The following is a 20,150-nucleotide window of genomic DNA, read 5'->3' as shown; positions in this document are numbered from 1 at the left end:
CCGACTTCTCCTGGTTGATCAGCCACCCTAAGTGCTGAAGAATGTCCAAGACATAATTCAGCTGAACGCTCAGAAGACTCTGAGTCTGAGCCATAATCAACCAGTCGTCTAGATAGGGAATGATCTTTATTCCCTGAAGTCTGAAGATAACCATCATGGCCGACACTACCTTTGTGAACACAAAGGGGGCCGATGTTATGCCGAAGGGAAGAACCTTGAACTGAAGATGTCTTACCTTCCCCTGCAGCTGGATGGCAATCCTCAGATATTTTCTGTGCGCTGGCAGAATAGGTATGTGGAGGTATGCGTCCTGGAGGTCTATTGATGCCATAAAGTCGCCCTCCTGGAGGACGGTTTTTACGGATCTGATATTTTCCATACGAAATCTCTTTTTTGTCATGAACCCGTTTAAGTAACGCAGATCGATAATAAGCCTCCACTTTCCGGACGGCTTTGGTACGAGAAAAATCGGAGAGTATACTCCCAGACCGACGTCTGACAGAGGGACCTCCTCCAGGGCTTCTATGTCCAACAGGTGAAAGATTTCTTTCTCTATAACGGGATGTTTGACAGGGCCTAAATGATGAGACACCAGAAACCTTGGGGGGGGGGAGGAAGAAACAAAGGAAGCACATAACCACTTTGAATAATGCTTATTACCCACACATCTTTTATTAGTTTTTTCCAAGCGGGAAGAAACAGAGTAAGACGCCCCCCCACAGGTATGCCTCTGGCGTCAGAAATCCGGCTTCTTGGCAGAATCTTTTTGCTGCTTGCCTGTACCTCTTCTATTGTAGTATTTTCCTCTTCCTCGGGACTGATAACGACTTTTTCCACGCTGAGGAGATCTGCCTCTACGAAAGGATCCGCGAGGTTTTTTATATGAACCACTGACGTAAGAAAGGGGTAATGACTTACCCTTCTTGTCCGACATCTCCTCCATGATTTTATCCAACTCCGATCCAAAAAGTCGTCCCGGCTGATACTCCAAATTACACAGCTGGAATTTAGAGTTGGAATCGCCAGCCCATGGTCTTAACCATAGGGCCCGGCGACCAGCAGTTGACAAGGCCATAGACTTAGCTGCCAAGCGGGTCTCCTGCGAAGCTGCGTCACATAAAAAATCAACCCCCATGTTGACTTTTTTGAATGAACGGAGGACCTTGTCCCGGTTCACTCCCGACTCAAGATCCTCCTGCACCTTAGCCAACCATCTTCTAAGACTTCTGGATACTTCGAATGCAGATATAGCAACTGCCCCTTGGGCAGCTGCTGCTGTGTATGATCTTTTAAAGGCTACTTCAATTCTCCTATCCATTGGATCCTTGAGATTTGAACCATCATCAGCGGGCAAGACAGTATTCTTAGACAATTTGTCTATGGCAGTATCTACTTTGGGAGGATCGGCCCAATCCTTGCATTGGTCCTCCTTGAGGACATACAAGGTTTTAAATTTCTTACTTAGAACCGGAGCTTTTTCCGTTTTTTTCCACTCAGTAAAGAGCATAGACATGGATGTTTCCCCAATAGAAAAAGCCCTAGGCTTTCTCGAAGCTGAGGCTACGTCCTCGATTTCTTCAGGGTGAATTTCAGCCTGAACAGCTCTGCGTAGCTTGTAGATGCTGTCCATAGGGAAATAACCCTTGAAAATCTCCTTTTCATCCTCAGAAGGTGAAGATGAATCAGACGAGGAGGAAGACCCCACTTCATCTATCACCTTAAATTCTGACCCCTAGGGTAGAAAAAACATAAGCTTAGCTAGGGAAATAATCCCTGCTGTGCACCCAAACAATATATACTCACAGGCTGTGAGGCAGAAGGTGAAATGCTACGTTTAGACTTCTTCTTATGACGACAGTCTCTATTAGCAAGGGATTTCTCTACATAATCCTTCACCCATATTACAACATCCTGAGTATCAGGTTCTCCGGTACTTTTTGGGCGGCATGAAGTACAACGTACTGTAATATACATATAATGAATTGATAAGACATCATGAATATGAAAAAAATTTGGAACCTTATAGTTGATAAGTAGTGCGTACGATATTCGTATCCATCCGGCAAAGGATTTTCGCAATCCGCACAGACCAGATGTTTGCGCTTGGAGGTTCTTTTACCCGACGGGCTAGTTTCCATTGCGGACATCTAATAAACAAAAGGGTTATATCAACAAAAATCCATATAAGTACAGGCCTTGCCTGAACTAACAGAGGGTGTCATACATCGAAAAAACCACTAGATGGCAGCAGAGTTACTTACATTTTAAATAATCTGCAGTAGTCTCAAGAGGAGTAGAAGACAAAAACAGCGGCGCTGGTAGCACAGATACAACTCTATGTACCCTAGGTAGGACTCAGGAGTCAGACCTAGTCCTACCTGAATGAAGAGTCCCATTTAAATGGGATGGAGCCTGACAGTGAGGCCGCCGCCGCCGCCGCTCGAGCCGCACACTTCCGGCCTTCTTCGATGACGTCGGCTACCTGCGCCGGCGAATGACATCACTGGAACGCATGTGGAACGCATGCGCAGTAGACAGTAAGCCGCAGAATGATGATGCGGCCAAGATGGCTACCGCAATCCTGGACGCTCCTGAACTGAAGATCGGTACGATTGTACCCACAGGACCGGACAAGCGAACGGCCTACCTACATGCAGGAACCAGGTAACTGGGTCCTGCCTCTAATGAAATAAACCCCCCACTACATAGTAGTACAAGAAAAAGGAGGGAGCAAGGTCCCTTGGGGCTAGTCACTAGGACGAAGAAAAAAGACTGATGTGTGTATGGGGGGGGGGGCTTATTTATACTTCCTGTAGGAGGGATTAATAAAGCTTTGCTATTGTTTTCATTAAAAATTCCTTCGTCCCAGGGGCTCGCAGGGGCGAAAATACCCCTATCGTTGTGATGCCAATGGGACGTAAGGGAAACTATATACAGATAAATATTACTGCCATAGAGTGACCACCACATAATAACTCTATATACACTATATACAGACCAATATTACCGCGATAGAGTGACCACCGCTTAATAACTCTATATACAGACCAATATTACCGCCATAGACTGACCACCGCATAATGACTCTATACACTATATACAGATCAATATTACTGCCATAGAGTGACCACCCGAGGCTCCGGGGGGGGGGCCCATGCCTTGCCGCCCACATTATAATGCCGCCCGGGAGGCCCCCTTCCCCCCGCCACTGCACTCTTGTGACCGCAAGCATTGTTTCGCTTGCGGTCACAAGAGTCTCCGGCTGCCTCCGTCTTATGCGCGGCTGCCGGGGGTGTCCCGTCCTCTCCCCGGCAGCGCGCGCATCACACAGCTCCTAGTGCCGACTGGGGCCCTGACTTCCGGTACTGGGAGCGCACGTACCGGAAGTCAGGGCCCAGGTTGCACTAGGAGCTGTGTGATGTGCGCGCTGCCGGGGAGAGGACGGGACACCCCCGGCAGCCGCGCATCAGACGGAGACTGCAGAAGGAGAGAGGATCATCGGGGGAACGGACGGCAGGTGAGTTGTATTTTGTTATTTTTGTGTTATTTACTCACTGGGGGGCATCTAGAAAGGGGGGGCAGCTATAAAGGGGGGGAAAGAGGGGGACCATCTATAAAGGGAGGGGGGAGAGGGGGACTATCTATAAGGGGGGAGAGGGGGACTATCTATAAGGGGGGAGAGGGGGACTATCTATAAGGGGGGAAAGGAGGACCAGCTATAAGGGGTGAAAGGAGGACCAGCTATAAGGGGGGAAAAGAGGACCATCTATAAGGGGGGAGAGGGAAGAGGGGGACCATCTATAAGGGGGAAAGAGGGGGACCATCTATAGAGGGGGAAAGAGGGGGACCATCTATAAGGGGGGAAAGAGGGGGACCATCTATAGAGGGGGAAAGAGGGGGACCGGCTATAGAGGGGGAAAGAGGGGGACCATCTATAAGGGGGGAAATAGGGGGACCATCTATAAGGGGGGGGGGGGAGCAGAGGGGGACCATCTATAAAGGGGGAAAGAGGGGGACCATCTATAAGGGGGGAAGAGGGGGACCATCTATAGAGGGGGAAAGAGGGGGACCGGCTATAGAGGGGGAAAGAGGGGGACCAGCTATAGAGGGGGAAAGAGGGGGACCAGCTATAGAGGGTGAAAGAGGGGGACCAGCTATAGAGGGGGAAAGAGGGGGACCATCTATAAGGGGGGAGCAGAGGGGGACCATCTATAAAGGGGGAAAGAGGGGGACCATCTATAAGGGGGGAAGAGGGGGACCATCTATAAGGGGGGAGAGGGAAGAGGGGGACCATATATAGAGGGGGAAAGAGGGGGAACATCTAAAAGGGGGGAGAGGGAAGAGGGGGACCATCTATAAGGGGGGAAAGAGGGGGACCATCTATAGAGGAGGAAAGAGGGGGACCATCTATAGAGGGGGAAAGAGGGGGACCATCTATAGAGGGGGAAAGAGGGGGACCATCTATAAGGGGGGAAAGAGGGGGACCATCTATAAGGGGGGAAAGAGGGGGACCATCTATAAGGGGGGAGAGGGAAGAGGGGGACCATCTATAAGGGGGAAAGAGGGGGACCATCTATAAGGGGGAAAGAGTGGGACCATCTATAGAGGGGGAAAGAGGGGGACCAGCTATAGAGGGGGAAAGAGGGGGACCAGCTATAGAGGGGGAAAGAGGGGGACCAGCTATAAAGAGGGAAAGAGGGGGACCATCTATAAAGGGGGAAAGAGGGGGACCATCTATAGAGGTAGAAAGAGGGGGACCATCTATAGAGGGGGGAAGAGGGGGGACCAGCTATAGAGGGGGAAAGAGGGGGACCAGCTATAAAGAGGGAAAGAGGGGGACCATCTATAGAGGGGGAAAGAGGGGGACCATCTATAGAGGGGGAAAGAGGGGGACCATCTATAAGGGGGGAAAGAGGGGGACCATCTATAAGGGGGGAAAGAGGGGGACCATCTATAAGGGGGGAAAGAGGGGGACCATCTATAGAGGGGGACCATCTATAAGGGAGGAGGGAGAGGGGGACCATCTATAAGGGGGGAAAGGAGGACCAGCTATATGGGGGGAGAGGGAAGAGGGGGACCAGCTATAAGGGGGGAAAGGAGGACCAGCTATAAGGGAAGAGAGGGAAGAGGGGGACCATCTATAAGGGGGGAAAGAGGGGGACCATCTATAGAGGGGGAAAGAGGGGGACCATCTATAGAGGGGGAAAGAGGGGTGCCAGCTATAAAGAGGGGGACCATCTATAGAGGGGGAAAGAGGGGGACCATCTATAAGGGGGGAAAGAGGGGGACCATCTATAAGGGGGGAAAGAGGGGGGACCATCTATAGAGGGGGAAAGAGGGAGACCATCTATAAAGGGGGACTATCTCCTATAGGATTAGCACCCTCCTCTCCTGACATCCTCTGTGCTGCTGGGACCTCCCCTATAGATCAACACCCTCCTCTCCTGACATCCTCTGTGCTGCTCGGTCCTCTCCTATAAGATCAGCACCCTCTTCTCCTGACATCCTCTGTGCTGCTTGGACCTCTCCTATAAGATCAGCACCCTCCTCTCCTGACATCCTCTGTGCTGCTGTGACCTTGGGGGGGGGGGGGCAACATCAGGGGACCAGGTGAGGTGGCAATATGTTTATTGGGGGCAGTGGAGGTGGGGTGGGCAATGCTTACTGGGGGTAGCAGCAAGGGACCAAACATTATGTTTATTGGGGCCAGCAGGGAGGGGAGGCAGGCAGTGTTTATTGGGGACAGTGGGGGGGGGGGGGGACGCAGTAGCAGATTATAATGTAGGCGAATTGACTGGGGGGGGGGCCCAGGTTGGGTGGACAGCCCGGGGCCCAGAGTACATTTAATCCGCCACTGCCAGAACCACTTTGGGCCAGGCTGGACTCTCTTGGATGTGATGCGGGGGATCCCTCTCTGTGTATTATCAGTGTGAGATCAGTGACCCAAACTCATTTAACCCTTTGAAAACACCTGTTACTTATTCAAATTAGGAAAAATGCCAATCTGCCCACTTTGATGCCAGTTTTTATACCCAGAACCACTTTGGGCCAGGCTGGACTCTCTTGGATGTGATGCGGGGCATCCCTCTCTGTGTGTATGTAGTGTGAGATCAGTGGCCCAAACTCATTTAACCCTTTGAAAATAGCTGTTACTTATTCAAATCATGAAAAATGCCTATGTGCCCACTTTGATGCCAGTTTTTATACCCAGAACCACTTTGGGCCAGGCTGGACTCTCTTGGATGTGATGCGGGGCATCCCTCTCTGTGTAATATCAATGTGAGATCCGTGGCGCAAACTCATTTAACCCTTTGAAAACAGCTGTTACTTATTTAAACTAGGAAAAAATGCCAATCTGCCCACTTTGATGCCAGTTTTTATACCCATAACCACTTTGAACCAGGCTGGACTCTCTTGGATGTGATGCGGGGGATCCCTCTCTGTGTATTATCAGTGTGAGATCTGTGGCCCAAACTCATTTAACCCTTTGAAAACAGCTGTTACTTATTCAAATTAGGAAAAAATGCCAATCTGCCCACTTTGATGCCAGTTTTTATACCAAGAACCACTTTGGGCCAGGCTGGACTCTCTTGGATGTGATGCGGGGCATCCCTCTCTGTGTAATATCAAAGTGAGATCCTTGGCCCAAACTCATTTAACCCTTTGAAAACAGCTGTTACTTTTTCAAATTAGGAAAAAATGCCAATCTGCCCACTTTGATGCCAGTTTTTATACCCAGAACCACTTTGGGCCAGACTGGACTCTCTTGGATGTGATGCGGGGCATCCCTCTCTGTGTATTATCAGTGTGAGATCAGTGGCCCAAACTCATTTAACCCTTTGAAAATAGCTGTTACTTATTCAAATCATGAAAAATGCCTATGTGCCCACTTTGATGCCAGTTTTTATACCCAGAACCACTTTGGGCCAGGCTGGACTCTCTTGGATGTGATGCGGGGCATCCCTCTCTGTGTAATATCAATGTGAGATCCGTGGCGCAAACTCATTTAACCCTTTGAAAACAGCTGTTACTTATTTAAACTAGGAAAAAATGCCAATCTGCCCACTTTGATGCCAGTTTTTATACCCATAACCACTTTGAACCAGGCTGGACTCTCTTGGATGTGATGCGGGGGATCCCTCTCTGTGTATTATCAGTGTGAGATCTGTGGCCCAAACTCATTTAACCCTTTGAAAACAGCTGTTACTTATTCAAATTAGGAAAAAATGCCAATCTGCCCACTTTGATGCCAGTTTTTATACCAAGAACCACTTTGGGCCAGGCTGGACTCTCTTGGATGTGATGCGGGGCATCCCTCTCTGTGTAATATCAATGTGAGATCCGTGGCCCAAACTCATTTAACCCTTTGAAAACAGCTGTTACTTATTCAAATTAGGAAAAAATGCCAATCTGCCCACTTTGATGCCAGTTTTTATACCCAGAACCACTTTGGGCCAGGCTGGACTCTCTTGGATGTGATGCGGGGCATCCCTCTCTGTGTATTATCAGTGTGAGATCAGTGGCCCAAAGTCATTTAACCCTTTGAAAGTAGCTGTTACTTATTCAAATCATGAAAAATGCCTATGTGCCCACTTTGATGCCAGTTTTTATACCCAGAACCACTTTGGGCCAGGCTGGACTCTGTTGGATGTGATGCGGGGCATCCCTCTCTGTGTATTATCAGTGTGAGATCAGTGGCCCAAAGTCAATTTTATTTTTAAATAATAATTTTGTGGTTTTACTTTCATGCCCATTTTTATGCCAACCGTGGGGTCTTTTTTGCCATTTTTATCACCAGTCCTCTCAGGGCCCCTCACTTACGGTAGGGTATGAATATTATACATTTTCTGTAAGAATAATAGCTAAAACAGGAAAAAGAAAAATCCTCTGAATAAGAAACTGCCGAATAAGAAACCAACTTCAGCCCCGAATAAGAAACTGGCCGAATAAGAAACCAACTTCAGCCTCGTCACATAATGACTCTATATACACTATATACAGACCAATATCATGTGGCGGTCACTCTATGGCGGTAATAATGGTTTGTATAGTGTATATAGAGTCATTATGCATTATGTGGCGGTCAGTCTATGGCAGTAATATTGGTCTGTATATAGTGTATATATAGAGTCATTATGTGGCGGTCACTCTATGGCGGTAATAACTCTCTATACACACTATATACAGACCAATATTACCACCATAGACTGACCACTGCATAATGACTCTATATACACTATATAAGGACCAATATTACCACCATACAGTGACCGCCACCTTATTTTTTTCTCAATAAAATACACCGTGTTGCCTTAGTGACATCATCATACACTATACATAGGAGCTGCAGCCAATCACCGGCCTCAGTGGTCACCAGAGAATGGCTGCAGCTCCTATACACAGTCTATTCACCTCAACACTTGGAGTCAGCAGTGCTTCTTATACACACACACACTAATATTATATATATATATATATATATATATATATACACATACATACACACACACACTCTAACACATCCATAAAAACACATTATACAAATCCAAACCATCCAGTCCATACACTACACACATGACATGTAACAGACACTACATTCATCCATTATACACATAGCATTCATACACACACTACATGTACAGTATACTTACCCCCTCTAACAGCATGCTGGGTGTAGTTGTCCTTGTCCATGGCAGCAGCAGCAGGAGGTTCTGCTCCTTACACTGCAGCCCTCTCCTCCATCGTCCCGACAGCTCCACACCAGGAAGAGAGAGGAAATCACATGGTACAGAAGGGAGGGGGAAGCTACACACTTCGGAGCAGAGCGTCCTGTAGCCTCTGTGTGACCCCTGATAGCAGCCATAAGCTGCAGCCAGAGATCACTGACAGACGCTGCAGGACGCTGTCTGTGCGCTCCTGCACCTAACACTCACTGTAACTGGGGCAGGGGGCCCCTGGGGAATGGGGGCCCTGGGCAACTGCCCTCTTTGCCCCCCCCCCTAACGCCGGCCCTGTATATTTATTACCTTGCAGTACAGTTTTATCATCTTCTTTCTTGGTCCTTCATGAATCTTTTCAGAATATCAAGAATGACAAAGTAAAATAGCGCCATTTTTGCTGCAATTTTGTAAAAAAATTGTACTATAAATTGTGCTTTTTTACCGCAATGGCACAATTAACATCAAAGTATCGTAAAAATTGTGCTGACAGAAAAAAAAAACACCATGGGGGAGATTTATCAAACTAGTGTAAAGTAGAATTGCCTTAGTTGCCCCTAGCAACCAATCACATTCCACCTTTAATTTTTCGAAGAATCTGTGAGGAATGAAAAGTGGAATCTGATTGGTTGCTAGGGGCAACTAAGGCAATTCTACTTTACACCAGTTTCATAAATCTTCCCCCATGTGTGGAAAAGCCCAAAGAGTAATAATTCACAGGATAGCTCATCAGTCATTGATTGGTGGGGTGCAGCTGTTTGACACCCGCTAAACACAGTCAGTGGAGTTTGTCTCCATTCACCGTGCAGCAGTGGTGACCTGTAAGGCTGCCTTTACACACACATTATCTGAGGTTTTCGCAGCAAAAACCAGGAATGGATTTGAAAAGAAGAGAAGTCTCAGTCTTTCCTTTATGACCTGTTCTCCGTTTATAGTCTGTTCCTGGCTTTGGCTGCACAAATCTGACAGAGAATCTGTGTGTAAAGAGACCCTAACTGCAGCTCAGCTCTCCCGCTACGCAGTGAAGCTGCTAACTGTCTGTTTGTATCTGAAGGCGGCGACATCATTCACTGTCAGATCCGCATAAGTGATGGCTGAGGTCGTCACAGTTCGGAATTCTTAGTATTTCAACAAAAAGATCATCATCATCATCCAGTTATATATATATAGAGAGAGAGAGAGAGAGAGAGAGAGAGAGAGATGTAGATACATACAGAAAGAACCGAGCAAGACAGGAAGTGCGGAGGCAGAGGAGTCATGTGATAAGAGGAGGATGGGGCAGGACACAGATGCTGGGGGTGTAGTAGGAGGAGATGCAGCTGGTGACTGAGATGTAGATGGGAGGGAGGAGGAAGAGGCGGCAGAGAACTACTCCCTCCCCCACCAGGAAGTGTTACTGCACAATGAGGAGGAGAGGAGACAGAAAGCAACACAAACACAGCCAGGTAGTGATGTATCTGTAGTTATGTATATATCAACGTTCCCAGATAACCCCTTTAAGGGAATGTACTACAGCAGTGATGTCTTATTTTCTGGGATTATATAAGTGGAGGGAAAAGATGGGTGGTGGACTGTAGGGCAGATCAGTATAGGAAACCGATACTGCTGCTAAGTCCGGGGAGGATGATTAGGACATTACTTAGTGTGAGATATTAGATCTGGCTGCTGGATGTAGTACACTGCAATATGTATCCTGAGGTTGGCAGAGTAATACAGTGAAATCTCTCCAAAACATCCCCCTCTTATCCAGAACAGATTTCCCACCATATATAATACATACTGACTCAGTTCAACAGGTTTGCAAATTTTTGGCGTTAAATTTGCGAACTTGCCAATTGAACCTTAACGAACCGCACGTAAGCAGCTAAACAATTGTTTAGTTTTGGTGCAATACTTACCTGTCGGCGCTCCCCCGATGTCCTCTTCTGTGTCTCCAGTCTTCATCCGCCTATGGCCTGCTTAGCAAATTACTGACTGAGACGGGGCAGCGTCGAGGCCAGTGATTGGCTAAACAGGCTGAGGCACCAGAGACACAGAAGAGGACATGGGGGAAGTGCAGACAGATGAGCATGTAATTTTATTTTTACAAATTTTTAAAACAAGACTTGTACAAATTCACTTAGTCAATGAAGCAAATTTTTGCAAACTTCTCTGCAAATCCAGCATAGCATATTTTTCTCAAAGAGTTTTCACTGCATATTATATTAGGACTCTGAAAGTCACACCCACCAAGGATGGACAAGACAACACAACTGTAAGGATATAAGACCTCATTCTGCAGATACTCCCATTATATCCATAGTATCCATAGTCCTGTACAATTGACATTTGGTCAGACTTTTTACATTTAAAATGAGATTTAGCACATGATCCTCTAGTTCTTCCTCTGGTTTCTTAGGTACAGGACTCTCATAGCTAAAGTTTTCTTTGATATACAATGGTCATTCTTGAAAATTACCCACCAAGGATTGAGAAGGAGAGAGAACAGATGGCGGGAAGGATATTAGACCTCACCATAGAGATAATCTACTGGATAACTGGAGAGGTGAGAGTCTCCTATGACGTCACTTGTATCTCTAGTAATAAAGCAGGTAAATGACTGGAGGGGAAGGATTGTTAGACTCTCTGTAGTGATCAGTGTCACCATACACAGGATTACACAGTAGTGAAGAAGGGGTCTGGTGAGTGTGTGAGGCCCCCTGGTGTCAGGTCCGGAGGCTGGAGCAGGACCCAGAGCCCCATCACCGAGCCTCCACCTCAGTCACTGATACATGAGCAGAAGATTCTAGAACTTACCTCCAGGATCACTGAGCTCCTGACTAGAGAGGTGAGCAATGCTGCTGGGAATGCTGGGACATTATACAATAACACCAAGGGGTGAGGGGTCTGGAGGATAATTGTATCATTGTCTGTGTCAGGTTCCTATAAGGTGTCAGGATGTCTCTGTTTATTTCTCCATGGAGGAGTGGGAGTATATAGAAGGACACAAGGATCTGTACAAGGATGTCATGATGGAGGATCAGCAGCCCCTCACATCACCAGGTAAGAGGAGAGGAAACACCAGGGTTATGGATCTCCTGGATCCCCCATTATCTGATCATCACATATATACAATCAACACTCAAAATTTTATAGAGCAAGGAAAAATCCAATAGCAAAAAGCAACCCGCTGCCACAGTACTTAAAAAATCAAATTAATGTACATAAATAACGGTAAGCATAAAGATCACTGTTGACACCTATGTAGTGTACCCACATAGCCTCCCAGGCTTCCTAGGCATAAATATACCCGACCTATAATAGGTTGACAGCCTGACTCAAGACACATGCTTACCCATGGCAATGATGTCGCAAACCCCGACATCATTGCCATGGGTAAGCATGTGTCTTGAGTCAGGCTGTCAACCTATTATAGGTCGGGTATATTTATGCCTAGGAAGCCTGGGAGGCTATGTGGGTACACTACATAGGTGTCAACAGTGATCTTTATGCTTACCGTTATTTATGTACATTAATTTGATTTTTTAAGTACTGTGGCAGCGGGTTGCTTTTTGCTATTGGATTTTTCCTTGCACTATTAAATTTTGAGTGTTGATTTTAAATCATGCCAATAAACTTTATGCTATATTTTGTATCATAGCCTTTTTTTGTATGTGTAAATGATAGTATTTATGGGCTATTAGTAACAATATTTATGGACTATTAAAAATTAAGGGTTATCAATTCCGTTGTTGGAAACCGCATAATACTATATTGGTGTCCATTGGAACTATTGTGTATAAAAGATATATACAATGTATTCAGTCACTGTGATTATTTCCTACAGATGGATCCAGTAGTAGAAATCCACCAGAGAGATGTCCCAGTCCTCTATATCCCCAGGATGGTAAAGAAGATAAGAAGGAAAATATCCCGCTGGATCTTCAGGTTCAGGTGGATGTTACTGTAAATTCTCTATAGTTTTCTACTTTATATAAAGCAGCAGTGCAGTATATACTGTATATGATCTGGTGTTGGCTGTGTTACATATTGTGGTGAACCTCCTCCTCTTTGGATCTGCACTTGGATCTATAGACTCAATGTGGATAAATGTAAAGTTCTGCAGTTTAAATCCATGACTGATTGCAACAACGGGCGTTGTTTAATGACATTGATTAATTAAATTACAGTGTATGGAATCACGGCTGCAGTGTATACACACTGTATACGCTACAGCCATGGTTCTCTCTGACTGCACAAAAAAACTACCAGGTCAGTAAACAGCGGCTGTACAAGATAGGCTGTATTCACAGTGTAAAGTACGGCTCCGGGCCGTACTTTACATTGTAGGCTATGGCAAATTGGAGCACGGGCACACCTGAATGTTCCTGCATTCCAATTAAAATCAAGTTCTGTTCATCCGGCCGATACTGCAGTAATGGCCAGGTGAACATGTCAGACATCGGCTGATCGGGGGAACCCATCTGGTGACTGGGCATTCCTGAAAGCTAGGCTGCAGACTAGTTGGCATTGTAGCCCTACTAATTTTGGCTTGAAAACTTCCAGTTCTGACACAACGCTGGTTTGATGGCACGGAACACCTTCATCCCCAGATGAAAATGATGATGACGATGATGCCTGTCAACCTGAATTCCACGTGCCGTCTGCTACATCATCATATTAATCATCTAAGCTTGTTTCACTGCCACTGCTGGGTTTCTCCGGTGGCTGGCAATATCTTCCTGTTGATCCAGCACAAGGTGCCCCACCATGGCTCTCCTCACTGCTTTCAGGCCGAACACTCTCCTGGATCTCAATGTTTCCTTCCAACTGCTGAATATCTTCAAATTCCTCTACATAATGGCTGAACAGAGGTTGAGACTCCACATGGAGCTCTAGGCTTGCCAAAAGCTCTTGAGCTAATTATGCTCCAAATATGAGAGCTACACTCAGGACAGGAAAAGGGCCGGAGAAATGTGTCTTACCTTGCCACAGAATAACGGTGCCTGGGGATCCTGCTGATTTGCTGAATAATTGCTATGAGTTTGGCTACTGGCTAGTGTGAAGCTCGAACTCGATGCTAACCAATCCAGGACTGCAGGTTGACTGGTCAAATTATGACCAGTGGTCTTAAAGGTAACTGTACCTTGTTGCCATGCCTGTTGATAACACCACCACCCATTGTGCCTTCCCTTCTCAGTTTATACACCTACAGGTCCCAGAAAGGGTCCTGATTATGAATAAATCTTTGGGGGTGAAACCCAAAGAAACTAGCTGAACAACACCTATAATGTCCACCCCCCACAGTAACCGCAAAAAATCTATCAAAATCACATATGATAATCATTATTCTTTATTTATTGACACTAAATCCATTATTAAAAACACCCATTAAAAACAAAAACAAAAAAAAGGGGAAAACTCAGTACCAAATGAGTGTTGGAAATTTGATATAATACTACACACGCCTAGTGCTGAATAAATAGCATGAGAATGTAATTAAATAAATATGAATTAAATAATTTGTTTATATACACATGCATAGCACTAGAGCACAATGCAAAGTGATATCAATGGGAGGCGAATGATAAATAAACAAATGAATAAATTCATAAACAATAAGTAATACTGCAAGAGACAAATAAAGTGTGAGTGCTCAAAAATATAACAAATTCACAATAGATCACAGTATAAATTATTATAAAGGAGACACAAGCAAAAATTAATATAATCATGCTCTGCAGTAAAACACTTCACCAAAGCCCATTCACCCACAGGTACAAAGTAAGCCCATACCAGGTGCGCCTCGACGCACGTTTCGCTGCTCGCTTTATCAAGAGGCTAATGAATCCCTACACTGCCAGGTACTATATACCCCCACTATCCAATCACGGTTGGCATATAATGAGTTGTAAACTTTGTTACCTGTGAGTCCATGCTGCATGATTCCCCACCATGTTGTCAATGTCCGGAGGACGCCTCTATCAGTCCCCATAAGATTACGTCATCAGTATTACCCAGAACTGAATAGGAGTGCGCGCACTGATGATCCGATCGGCACGCATGCGCATCACCCTAGTGCTATGCATGTGTATATAAAAAATTATTTAATTCATATTTATTTAATTACATTCTCATGCTATTTATTCAGCACTTGGCTTGTGTAGTATTATATCAAATTTCCAACACTCATTTGGTACTGAGTTTTCCCCTTTTTTTTGTTTTTGTTTTTAATGGGTGTTTTTAATAATGGATTTAGTGTCAATAAATAAAGAATAATGATTATCATATGTGATTTTGATTCCCTTCTCAGTTTACTGATACTTCTGCCGCTGCCACTGGTCTTTCCCTAAGAGGGACATATTTTGTCCCTCTTGAATTTTTCAATAGGGAAATAACCTGACAGTTGCTTCACAGGGTTAACCCCACAGAGGAGAGCTGTGGATGTTAGTAGATCACTAACATATAATAACAGTAATTATGCTGCCAGACTAGTTTTAATAAAGGACTCAAAATAAAATGGGACAGGTGATTTGCAGGGTCAAATTCAACCTAAAATGCTGCATGACTGATGTACAATCACTGATAGTTATCTGCCAGGCACGGACGGTTTGAAGCAAGGACTATAGAATGAGCCTGAAAAGTCATTCAAAGGGTTAATTTCAATCTGAGTGGCTGGATGATTGACGTACAATCACTGATATTAATCTACCAGGTACGGATTGAAGCAAAGATATAGATTTAAAGGGTTAAAATGACCCAGGAAAGCTGTGGACAGCAGTGGACACCATGTATTGACACACAGGGTGACACAAGCAAGTCCATAGCTACACAGATTGCACCACACTACTTTCCATACACTTTACTCAATCTCTCTCTGATAGCTAATGAACCTTCTATTACCTTGCCTCTCTGCCTCTACCTGTCTCTTTCTTTTTGTGTATGTGTGTGTGCTCTGTTCACTGATCAGGAACGGAATGGCGGTCTCCCAGTGCCCTCTTGTGTGTGTGTGTGTGTGTGTGTGTGTGTGTGTGTGTGTGTGTGTGTATATATATATATATATATATATATATATATATATATATATATATATATGGCGAAAGTGTGATGTAGCAGGGGATAGCTTGCAGCTGATTTGCTGTCTGTAAGAAATTATGGATGATCCCCTGAACCCATCATTTCACTTTTGTGTACTGCAACATTTTACAGTGGGTTCATACAACATTCGTAACAAACCTTGGTTCGTGAATTTCAGTTCACGCCTCTCTCATTTTAACCTTAACTGATAATCTAAGGTTCTTTTTTGTTTTGTTTTTTATTCCTCAGATCCATAATGTGAGATCATTGCAGGAAAGTTATGGAGGAAGAATGAGTGGAGATAAGACTCCCGTATCAGTGTCAGAGAATGGTGAGAGCCTTTCATACACATTACACTTACAATCCTGTATAGGTAAATGCTGATCTTTACAGAGAATGTGTCACCAGAAAAAGAGAAAATATTTTCTATATATTTAATATATTTCACAATAATACTAAAAACCTGTGTTTATTCTGGCCACTAGGCTTAAAACTAATCAGAAACATTCTGTTCTATAGAGATCTGTTCTTAGCAGTGTCCTCCTTATTTCTTTTTCTAGGGGAAGATGGGATGAGAGGATCCCATCTCTCAAAGATCGACAAAAAAAGAGCTGGACATAAGCCATTTTCATGTTCAGAATGTGGAAAATCATTTAGTCGGGAATCCGATCTTGTGAGACATCAGAGAACTCACACAGGAGAGAAGCTATTTTCATGTACAGAATGTGGAAAATCATTTATTTGGGAATCACAGCTTGTTATACATCAGAGAACTCACACAGGAGAGAAGCCATTTGTATGCCTGGAATGTGGGAAATGTTTTACTTCAAAATCATGTCTTGTTGGACATCATAGAACTCACACAGGAGAGAAACCATTTGTATGCTTGGAATGTGGGAAATGTTTTTCTTTACAATCATGTCTGGTTAAACATCAGAGAAGTCACACAGGAGAGAAGCCATTTCCATGTACAGAATGTGGAAAATCATTTAGTTGGAGCTCATATCTTGTGGAACATCAAAGAACTCACACAGGGGAGAAGCCATTTGTATGCTTGGAATGTGGGAAATGTTTTTCATCAAAATCACCTCTTGTTAGACATCAGAGAACTCACACAGGAGAGAAGCCATTTTCATGTTTGGAATGTGGGAAATGTTTTGCTTTAAAATCACATCTTGTTGAACATCAGATTACTCACACAGGAGAGAAGCCATTTTCATGCCCCAAATGTGCAAAGTTTTTTAAAAGTAAATCAACTCTTAAGGTACATCTGAGAAATCACAAAGAGAAGAAACAATAATCCTGCAGTATTTTCTAAAGGTTCTAATCAGAAATCTGAAGAGTTCACTTAGGGAAGACATTGTGTAAGATATACAGTTATAACTGGCAAAGATTAGACATGAAATTGATTAAAAAAAATTGTATATAGAATAAATATTGTAAGTTTGTAAAAGTATTCAGCAATAGATCCAAAAGCCTAAATATGGTCTCTATGATCAATTTAACCAGGGTTAACTGTTAATGCTGCATTGCTGATCAGGAGGCCAGAGAAATGTTTTCTGGTTAGTTACATTTCAAAGTCTTCTAAAGATAAAGAATATTTCCTCATTCGAGTGCCAGAGGACGTCACAGTCGGCATGGCTAATGCTGTTATCTCTCATAATGTGCAAACCAGGTTGGGATATTAAATACAAGAAAAGACGACATCTTGATTCCTTTGTGCAGCGTCCTTGGTATCCATGGGAAAGTTCAAAAGTGGGATTCCAAGGTACTATAAAGTACCCCGACTTTACATTACAAGGGGGAATCTCTAAGGGCGTGGGCACAGAACATGTCCTACAGACCGGATTCGTGGACCTCCCGGCATCATGTATCATTATGATCCCAGGAGCATGGAAACTGTTTAAATCTTTGCAGTACTGTACTGACACAACCATGCAGAACGTGTGAATGCACCCTTAGGTTGGAGGTCTCAAAAGGCCCTATGACACAAAGCGATTATCGGCCATGTTCGAACGATATTGGCCATTACGGTCAGTAATCATCCTGTGTAATAGAAGACAATGATCAGCCGACATGCACGATGTCGGCTTATCGTTGTCTTTCAATATGTTGAAACATCAACGATCACGACAGCAGCGATCTGCTGCCATTGTTCCGTTTAATAGGAGCGGTGGCAGCCGACCACTACTATTTTCTATGGGCTTCCCGGACAATCTAGCGATCACTCTTACAGAGAGGTCAGCGCTCGCTTGCTCCTCGTTTCCCATTCGCTGCCGGCGCTATTACACGTGCCGGCAGCAAGCAAGCGCTGACCTGATAGGTCGGTGCTCGTTTTCTCCTCTGAATTGCCTCATGTAATAAGGGCTTTAGGTTGTAGTCTGTTAGCACTAAGGGTGCAGAGACCTCTAGGAGACATTCCTGGAGGTGAGACCTCTGCCAGATTATTGGGAGGACAGATTCAGACCTGGAGAAGGTTAGTTAAGACTTGTTAGCGATATTGCTGACTTTTCATATATAATATAATATTCCTGCTATGGTACTGTATATAGTTCGTTGTTGTAACTATGTACCGTTTTGGATTTGTGGTGAGTTAATTTTGTGTTGCATCTTCCTTTTGACACTGTTCATTTGTGTCTGTTGTGTGCTTTCTTCGCTGACCACCCCCTAGAATTTGAATTATTATTATTGTTCAGTATTGTTATGGTTAACCCTTTGAGGACCAGGCCCAAAATGACCCAGTGGACCGCGCAAATTTTGATCTTAGTGTTTTCGTTTTTCCCTCCTCCCCTTCTAAGAGCTCTAGCACTCTCAGTTTTCTATCTACAAGCCATGTAAGTGCTTGTTTGTTACAGGAATAGTTGTACTGTGTAATGGCGTCTTTCATTTTACCATAACATGTATGATGGAATTCCAAATATATTATTTATAAAGATATAAATAGGTGAAATCGTAAAAAAGAATGCAATATGGTAACGTTTGGGGGGTTCCTGTGTCTACGTAATGCACTATATGGTAACAGCGACATGATACAATTATTCTATAGGTCAGTCCGAACACAACCATATGCAGGTTACACAGATTCTCTAATGTTATATATGTATTTTTTTTATGAAATCCTTTTTTTTTGGCAATTAAATATTATTAAAATGGGCCTATTGTGACACTTATAACGGTTATAACGGTTTCACCTACGGGGCTGTATGGGGTGTCATTTTTTCCGCCATGATCTCTAGTTTTTATTAATACCATATTTGTGAAGATCGGACGTTTTGATCACTTTTTATAGATTTTTTTTTATATATAATGTAACATAAAATCGGTAATCTGCTCATTTTTCCCCCTCTTTTTGTGTACGCCGTTCACCGATCACAATGACGCTTGTTATATTTTAATAGATCGGACAATTACGCACGCTACGGTATATTATATGTTTATCTATTTATTTATTTTTATATGTTTTATTTATATGAGAAAGGGGGGTGATTTCAACTTTTATTGGGGGAGGGGTTTTGGGGTAGTGTAATAGTGTTTTGAACTTTTTTTTTTTACACATTTGAAGTCCCTTTGGGGGACTTGTACATACACTACTTTGATTTTTACACTGATCATTGCTATGCCATAGGCATAGCATTGATCAGTGTTATCGGCGATCTGCTCATTGAGCCTGCCTGTGCAGGCTCAGTGTAGCAGATCGACGATCGGACCGCACGGAGGCAGGTGAGAGACCTCGGGCAGTCCGTATCGGTAAGTGACAGGCGACTCCCCCTGTCACTTGCACTTAAACGCCGCGGTTGCGACGCGGTCGCGGCGTTTAAGGGGTTAATGACACGCGGCAGCGCGATCGCTGCAGTGTGTCATTACCGGTGAGGTCCCGGCTGCTCACTGCAGCCGGCCCCCACCTCCTATGAAGCCGGAGAAACACCAGGACGTAGGGTTACGTCCAGGGTCGTCTGGGGACAGACTTCCATGACGTAACCCTACGTCCAGGGTCGTCTAGGGGTTAAATATAAGTATTGTCAGTAATCAAATTTCTTACTGTTGGGATTGTGGGAGATGTGGCTGGTGTGGGGCTCAGTGTACGACCTTCTATCTCAGGATGCTTTCTCAGGTACAGGGTCTCTGTAATGTTATTCTCCTATCATATTCATATAAGACATGGAGAGGCATGAGTCTATACTGAGCGATTGGGTTGTTAATGCTTCGTGTAATGAACATTGAACATTGAATTCTGAAAAGGAAGCCTATTATTTAGAATTGGATCCATGTTAAGGTATGTAGGAGTCACAGGAGAGGACTTTGAACGGTTAACGATTCTGTTGTATATTGGTTCACTGCCTCTACCTAGATAGGCCCAGAGTGTTGGGCATTTTTGCT

At 44.4% G+C, this 20,150-nt stretch overlaps 1 pseudogene; it reads left to right on the top strand.

The window, feature by feature from the left end:
* The window catches only part of LOC138767400 (zinc finger protein 850-like), a 48,820-nt pseudogene that overhangs the window by 15,053 nt on the left and 13,617 nt on the right, over positions 1-20,150 (top strand).

The sequence above is a fragment of the Dendropsophus ebraccatus genome, chromosome 11 (assembly GCF_027789765.1).
Source record: "Dendropsophus ebraccatus isolate aDenEbr1 chromosome 11, aDenEbr1.pat, whole genome shotgun sequence".
Lineage (NCBI taxonomy): Eukaryota > Metazoa > Chordata > Amphibia > Anura > Hylidae > Dendropsophus > Dendropsophus ebraccatus.
The sequence above is the reverse complement of the archived record's forward strand: the minus strand, read 5'-3'. Positions and strand labels throughout refer to the sequence as shown.